Source organism: Triticum dicoccoides, chromosome 6B (assembly GCF_002162155.2).
Source record: "Triticum dicoccoides isolate Atlit2015 ecotype Zavitan chromosome 6B, WEW_v2.0, whole genome shotgun sequence".
NCBI lineage: Eukaryota > Viridiplantae > Streptophyta > Magnoliopsida > Poales > Poaceae > Triticum > Triticum dicoccoides.
The window spans coordinates 708404896-708413463 of NC_041391.1; positions in this window are offsets into that span (position 1 = coordinate 708404896).

The following is an 8568-nucleotide window of genomic DNA, read 5'->3' on the forward strand; positions in this document are numbered from 1 at the left end:
TTAGCTTAACAAGTCTCTTATTACCACGTTCATGGGCTCACGTTACTCAAGCCCAGTTGCACGAAACAAATTCTTTCTACATGTAAGACACACGCTTTTTCTCCTAGTTGGCGCACTAATCGGTGACTCACAAGGCACAACGCTTATTTTCTATGGTTAGCGCACTAATCAGTGACACGAAAGACGCAACGCACATGCCTGATTGGAAAAGTAGTGGCGGCTAACCTTTTGTACTCGCTACTCTCGGTAGTATCAAATTTCAACTAGGCTTCTATGTTTGACAAAGAAGGATTTCCCCGCTTTATATTATATATATAAAGCAACCATCATTTACATCTAAGCATCCGATACAAACGCACGCTTCAGACAGACACCTAAGACAAGATACAAGGATGGTGCGCACTGACACACAACCCCAACCACTATCAAGCGCACAAATGATGCGCAGAAAAGACCCGCTTACAGTAGACGGAGACCCATCACCAAAATAAGTATCGTCCGGGGAGATGTGAGACGAACAACGCGGGACCGAGGAATCCAAGATGATGCCCTCAAGAAGGGCACGACCACGAAACACCTTCACCGTTCGATCCGAATATCAAGTTTTCACGTAGCAAGACGGAAGAAGTGGGAAAACCACAACGGAACCTGGAAAGAGGAATACGACATCCATGGACGCCGTCGCCGAAGCAGCCGTGCATTTTCCTTGTGTGCTTTGATTGGTAAGCGGAAGCAGCCAAGCATTTTCGTCTTGTGCTTTGATTGGTAAGCCGAAGCAAGCAGCCGAGCATTTTCTCGGTTGGCATGATCCCTTTGGACCCGTGCCTGGCCGCCGCTGTCTCCCAGCACCTGATCACTTCCTCCTGCCTCCTTGCCTCCTCTGCCATGTAGGATAACTGATGATTGGCTGCAAATAAAGGAGGAGAGAAAGTAAACAAATCTGATTCACATCTGAACACAGAGTAATAGAAAAAAATAGTATAGAAAAAATTTAACTTATGGTTGGAGCAACTAACATCAACAAGGTAAGACGCAAATTCACCTGTGCTCGGCCTGACAAAAAAAAGTCAAGACAGCAGTTTTTTTTCCTTGGTCGGTCTTTCTTTGGTAGAGCGGGCAGGCAAAGTAGACACATGGCCCTGGCTGGTTGTTGCACCTACGCTCTCAGTGATCTGGTTGTCTATTAACCCCTTTACTGAATTTTAATGCATGGCCCAAGATCACTCGCCTTTTTATGTTTGCCGGGCAACGGTGATTTTGATCTGAGATCAGAGTAAATGTGTTTTTTTTTTCTTTCGGATAGTAGAAGCTCAGAATATATCTAGTACTAGTTCAGAAAGAGATCCATCTCACATGGTTGACAATCACATAATTTCGCAAGCCGTGGGCACACCTCTATAGCCGATGAGAGGGGTATATATATCACACACTTGTGACTTGTCATGCTTCTGTGTAAGATAAGACAGCTAGAGGTGAGTTGGTCAGTCTAAGCCAGTATTCAGTTGGAAAAAGAAAGAAAACCAAGGCATTGGTTGCCTGAAACCTGTATGTGCTCCTCTCTTCATGGTTCATGCTGTACCGCTGCTCTGTTTTCTCCCCTGACCTAGCAGTTCATGCGTGTGTGTTTGTGTGTGGCCGCCGGCTAGGAAGTGATTCAGCGGGACAACGGCAGCAGTCTCTCACTAGTACAGAAAGATTCATCCCACATGATGGAAAATAAAGGTCGCACAGAGTTTTGCAAGCCGTGTGCACACCTCAATGGGTTGGTACTGAATGGGTATACTCTCGTGATGAGCGGTCATACAGCAAGGCGCGAGTTATCAGTGTCCAAGTTGCGAGTGGCACTGCAAACTTTGGTGCTTGGTTGAGGTGTTCCAACCTCCCTTGAGGTCATGTGGTTGTTTATCAATAGACTCGGCTAGCTTGCAAAGTTTACGTTTTCTTACAATGTTGATCAACAAGCCTTTGGTCTTATAAGAATACAGTTTCATTTCATTTCTAACAAGTAACCACCGTATACATCAAGAAGTACATAATTTTCTAGCATGTTATAATAACCTCTCTCGCTCACGACTTGGATAAGTCCGCTGTGTGAGGGGGCGCCGCTGGTGGTGCTCCAGTACGCTGACGACACGCTGATCATCATGCGCGCCTGTCCAGATGGGGCGACTCGGCTGCGTGTCATCCTCGACCTTTTCGCCACCGCGACGGGGCTCGTCATCAACTTCGCCAAAAGCACTCTCGTCCCCATGCATGTGTCCCCGGGGGTGCTCGAGGCCGTGGTGGCCGCCTTCGAGTGCACGGTTGCCTCCTTCCCGCAAACTTACCTGGGGTTGCCGCTCTCCTGCGACAAGCTCAAGATCGAAGACCTTGCCCCCATGCTCGCTAAGGTGGACCGGTATTTGGCCATGTCATGTTTCTAGGGTTCCCAAGCCTGAGCTTCACCGACCGTGTCATGTTTCTAGGGTTCCCAAGCAGCTTCTCGGTGGATGCCGCGAGGTTCCATGGTGTGGAGGACGACGTGATCGGCGGGTGTGTTTACTTCTTCCAGCGGTGTTCCAGCAAGTCGACGCTCGGCGTGTTCAGGCACAACCTTATCGACGGCAAAACCAAGTTCATGAGGTATCTGCCGTCCAAATGGAGCGATCGTAAATACGACGCGGGTTGTGGCTCGTGTCCCTGCCTTCCATTGCTCCAGTCCAGGTATATATGACACAAGCTAATCATTGTTTGATTCAAAGCCTCCATCATTGTTGTGCGATTGGGTCACTAGTACACTAGTAGAAAAGGGGGCATTGGTCCAGGCCGGGTCAGCCCATTAGTCCCGGTTCAATTCAGAACCTGGACCAATAGGGGCATTGGACCCGGTTCGTTAGCCCCGGGGGCCGGCCGGGCCACATGGGCCATTGGTCCCGGTTCGTCTGGACCTTTTGGTCCCGGTTGGTGGGACGAACCGGGACCAATGTGCCTTGCTCCTGGCCCACCACCATTTGTCCCAGTTGGTGGCCTAAACCGGCACCAAAGGCTTCCCTTTAGTCCCGGTTCAAGCCACGAACCGGGACCAATTAATTGCCTGTATATACCCCGCGAGCAGAGCACTCTCACTGCTCTATTTTTCGTGGCCGGCGAGGAGAGAGCTTTGTGGTGCTCTAGCTCACCTCCTATGCACACGAGGTGTTCGATGGAATGCCCGAGCCACACTACTTAAGCTTTCTCCTCTCCAAGCTCCACCTCCAAGCTCCATTTTTCGCAATATTTGTCTAGGTTTAGCGGTCTGTCACGTCCCGTCCCCGTCTTCACCGCCGTCGATCACCCGCGCCGATCTCATCGCCGGCACCACCGTGGTGAGCCTCTTGTTCTTATCTTCTTTCTGACAGGAAAAAAAACTCTTACTTGTATGTTTATATAGATACTTGTATAATTTTCTTACTTTTATTATTGCATCTTATATAGTGCGATGATTTTGGTTTCCGCCCCTGTCGGCCCTCGTACTGTCTATGATTCAGATGTGGTATATATTATCTTTTCATAACTATTGGTTCATTTATTGTTTATGACAATTATGCCGACCAACGTGACATAGATTTTATTTATCTAGGAGGTTGTTGAACCGGAAATTCAACCGACCCTATTGTCGAGAGGTTAAATTTAGTTGAAGAAGAAAACAATTTGTTGAAGGAAAAAGTTAGAAAAATTGAGGAGGAGAAGATGATATTGGAGTTGCATGTTGCGGATGTCGTCGATGATCACAAGATCAAGATGGATGCAATGCGCTTGAAGATTAAAAATATTAGAAAATATGCCATTCATACCGAGGCTTGGTATCATTATGCCGTTGGATCAGTTGTTACATTGGTTGCGATTATGATCGCATTTGTTTTCGCATTGAAATGTTTTACATAGTTTCAGTGTATGGTTTAATTAATTTAGATGCTCTGCAGAGCTTTATGTTGTTAGATGAGAACTATGTATGTACTTTGGTTTTAATGTGATGATGAACTTCTATTAATTTTGTCACTTAATTATCTATTCATGATGTTCTGTAATAATTTTTGACACACTTAATTATATATAATGCACGCAGATGAACCGGCAATGGATGTACGGTTCAAGACACACCTCCGAGTACATTAAAGGCGTGCATGATTTTCTCGAAGTGGCTGAGGCAAACAAGCAGAATGGTTTTATGTGTTGTCCATGCCCTATATGTGGGAATACGAAGTCTTACTCTGACCGGAAAATCCTCCACACCCACCTGCTTTACAAGGGTTTTATGCCACACTATAATGTTTGGACGAGGCACGGAGAAATAGGGGTTATGATGGAAGACGGCGAAGAAAAAGAGTACGATGACAACTATGTGCCCCCTGAATACGGTGATGCTACTGAAGATCAAGAGGAACCAGACGATGTGCACGATGATGTTGCAACGGGCGAAGCTGCTGAAGATCAAGAGGAACCAGACGATGTGCCCGATGATGATGATCTCCGTCGGGTCATTGTCGATGCAAGGACGCAATGCGAAAGTCAAAAGGAGAAGCTGAAGTTCGATCGCATGTTAGAGGACCACAAAAAAGGGTTGTACCCCAATTGCGAAGATGGCAACACAAAGCTCGGTACCGTACTGGAATTGCTGCAGTGGAAGGCAGAGAATGCTGTGCCTGACAAAGGATTTGAGAAGCTACTGAAAATATTGAAGAAGAAGCTTCCAAAGGATAAGGAATTGCCCGACAGTACATACGCAACAAAGAAGGTCGTATGCCCTCTAGGATTGGAGGTGCAGAAGATACATGCATGCCCTAATGACTGCATCCTCTTCCGCGGTGCGTACAAGGATCTGAACGCATGCCCGGTATGCGGTGCATTACGGTATAAGATCAGACGAGATGACCCTGGTGATGTTGACGGCGAGCACCCCAGGAAGAGGGTTCCTGTGAAGGTGATGTGGTATGCTCCTATAATACCAGGGTTGAAACGTCTGTTCAGAAATGGAGAGCATGCCAAGTTAATGCGATGGCACAGTGAGGATCTTAAGAAAGACGGGAAGTTGAGAGCACCCGCTGACGGGTCGCAGTGGAAAAAATCGAGAGAAAGTACTAGGATGAGTTTGCAAGTGAGCCAAGGAACGTATGATTTGCTTTAAGCGTGGATGGCATTAATCCTTTCGGGGAGCAGAGCAGCAATCACATCACCTGGCCCGTGACTCTATGTATGTATAACCTTCCTCCTTGGATGTGCATGAAGCTGAAGTTCATTATGATGTCAGTTCTCATCCAAGTCCCTAAGCAACCTGCCAGTTCTCATCCAAGTCCCTAAGCAACCCGGCAACGATATTGATGTGTACCTAAGGCCATTAGTTGAAGAACTTTTACAGCTGCGGAATGGAAATGGTGTACGTACGTGGGATGAGCACAAATAGGAGGAATTTAACCTAAAGGCGTTGTTGTTCGTGACCATCAACGATTGGCCCGCTCTCAGTAACCTTTCAGGACAGACAAACAAGGGATACCACGCATGCACGCACTGTTTACTTGACACCTATAGTATATACCTGGCAAGCTGCAGGAAGAATGTGTACCTGGGCCATCGTCGATTTCTTCCGACCAACCATCAATGTCGAAAAAAGGCAAGCATTTCAAAGGCGAGGCAGATCACCGGAAGAAGCCCGCCATGCGTACCGGTGATCACGTACTTGCCATGGTCAATGATTTACACGTAATCTTTGGAAAGGGTCCCGGCGCACTAGCTGTTCCGAGTGACGCTGGGGGACACGCACCCATGTGGAAGAAGAAATCTATATTTTGGGACCTACCCTACTGGAAAGACCTAGAGGTCGGCTCTTCGATCGACGTGATGCACGTGATGAAGAACCTTTGCGTGAATCTGCTAGGCTTCTTGGGCGTGTATGGGAAGACAAAAGATACAGCTGAGGCACGGGAGGACCTACAACGTTTGCACGAAAAAGACGGCATGCCTCCAAAGCAGTATGAAGGTCCTGCCAGCTATGCTCGTACCAAAGAAGAGAAGGAAATCTTCTTTGAATGCCTGCTTAGTATGAAGGTCCCGACTGGCTTCTCGTCTAATATAAAAGGAATAATAAATATGGCAGACAAAAAGTTTCGGAACCTAAAGTCTCATGACTGCCACGTGATTATGACGCAACTGCTTCTGGTTGCATTGAGGGGGCTTCTACCGAAAAACGTCCGATTAGCCATTGTGAAGCTATGTGCATTCCTCAATGCAATCTCTCAGAAGGTGATCGATCCAGAAATCATACCAAGGCTAAGGAGTGATGTGGTGCAATGTCTTGTCAGTTTCGAGCTGGTTTTCCCACCATCCTTCTTCAATATCATGATGCACGTCCTAGTTCATCTAGTTGACGAGATTGTCATTCTGGGCCCCGTATTTCTACATAATATGTACCCCTTTGAGAGGTTCATGGGAGTCCTAAAGAAATATGTCCGTAACCGCGCTAGGCCAGAAGGAAGCATCTCCATGGGCCATCAAACAGAGGATGTCATCGGGTTTTGTGTTGACTTCATTCCTGGCCTTAAGAAGATAGGTCTCCCTAAATCGCGGTATGAGGGGAGACTGACTGGAAAAGGCACGCTTGAAAGGGACTCAATAATATGCAGGGACGGATATTCTTGGTCTCAAGCACACTACACAGTTCTACAGAACTCTACCTTGGTGACCCCGTATGTCGATGAACACAAGAACAGTCTGCGCTCCAAACACCCGGAGCAGTGCGACGACTGGATTACATGTGAACATATCAGGACTTTTAGCAGTTGGTTGGAAGCACATATCAGAGGTGACAACACTGTTTGTGATGAGCTGTACTTGTTGTCCAGGGGGCCATCTTTGACTGTATTGATTTGGAAAGGATACGAGATAAATGGGAATACATTTTACACGATTGACCAAGATCAAAAGAGCACCAACCAAAACAGCAGTGTCCGCTTTGATGCAACAATCGAGAAGGGAAAGGACACATATTATGGTTACATAGTGGACATATGGGAACTTGACTACAGAGTAGATTTTAAGGTCCCTTTGTTTAAATGCAAATGGGTCAATCTGTCAGGAGGCGGGGTACAGGTAGACCCACAATACGGAATGACAACAGTGGATCTGAAAAATCTTGGGTACACTGACGAACCGTTCGTCCTAGCCAATGATGTGGCACAAGTTATCTATGTGAAGGACATGTCTACCAGACCGAGAAAGAGAAAAGATAAGGAAGCGAATACATCATACGATGAGCCAAAGCGCCACATAGTTCTTTCAGGAAAAAGGGACATCGTGGGAGTGGAGGACAAGACTGATAAACAATGAAGATTATCCATGGTTACGGCGCAATAAGCAAATGACACAAGCGAAGAAAAAGTGAAGACTTTCTCCCGCAACTATTATGATGATATCATGCCAACTTTGTAACTGACGAGTATGATACCATTGTCCCTTTTGTACATGCACATGCTATGTGGGTCAATTTATGATACCATGCCAACTTTCAACTTTTTCGTAGTTCATTTGAAATGCTTTAATGTCTTATGGTTCGGCCCTCGTAATAATTAAAAATAGCAACAATAAGTATTTTGTTGTAAGTAGAAACAAAATAAAATAAATAAAGCAAGAAAGAAAACAAAAAAACAAAAAAAGTGTTTGCAAATTTGAAAACTAATGGCACTAACAGAAAGTTTATAATTTTCCTAAAACTAAAAGCAAAAAAAAATAAAAAATAAAGCAAAAAACAAAAGAAAATAAATAATGCAGAAAACAAAAGAAAAAAACAACAATAAGTATTTTGTTGTAAGTAGAAACAAAATAAAATAAATAAAGCAAGAATGAAAACAAAAAAACAAAAAAAGTGTTTTCAAATTTGAAAACTAATGGCACTAATAGAAAGTTTATAATTTTCCTAAAACTAAAAGCAAAAACAATTCAAAAATAAAGCAAAAAACAAAAGAAAATAAATAATGCAGAAAACAAAAGAAAAAAACTTGAAAAATAAATAAATATAGCAACAATATGTAAAGAAAACAAAAAAACAAAAAAATGCCTCCTACTGGGCCCCACGGCCTGAATACGACTAGAAACCCTACTATGGGCCAGGATTCAGGCCCGCAGTAGGCCCAGAAGGCCCATCGGGCAAAGCAATAGCAAGTAGGCCCGAAAGCGTGCGGTGGAGAGGAGCTCGAGAGGGGTGCGGCAGTGGGGCTTATAAACCACTGCGCGCCCCTCTCGACTAGCGAGGTGGGACTAAACTTTGGCCCCGAGACGGGCAGCACAGAGGCCTTTGGTCCCGGTTGGTGGCACCAACCGGGACTAAAGGGGGGGCATTAGTCCCGGTTGGAGTCACAAATCGGGACCAATGCCCTTCGTATATATACAGCACTTAGCAGTTTTCGCCAAAATCCATCTGTTTCTTCTCGCCCCGACGCCTTCTGCTCCTCGTCGCCGTCGCCGCCGAGCCCTGCCCCGACGCCGTCAGGCTGGTCCACCTCGCCGTCGCCGCCGCCGAGCCACTGCCCCGACACCGTCGCCGCGCCCGCCGCCCCTGCC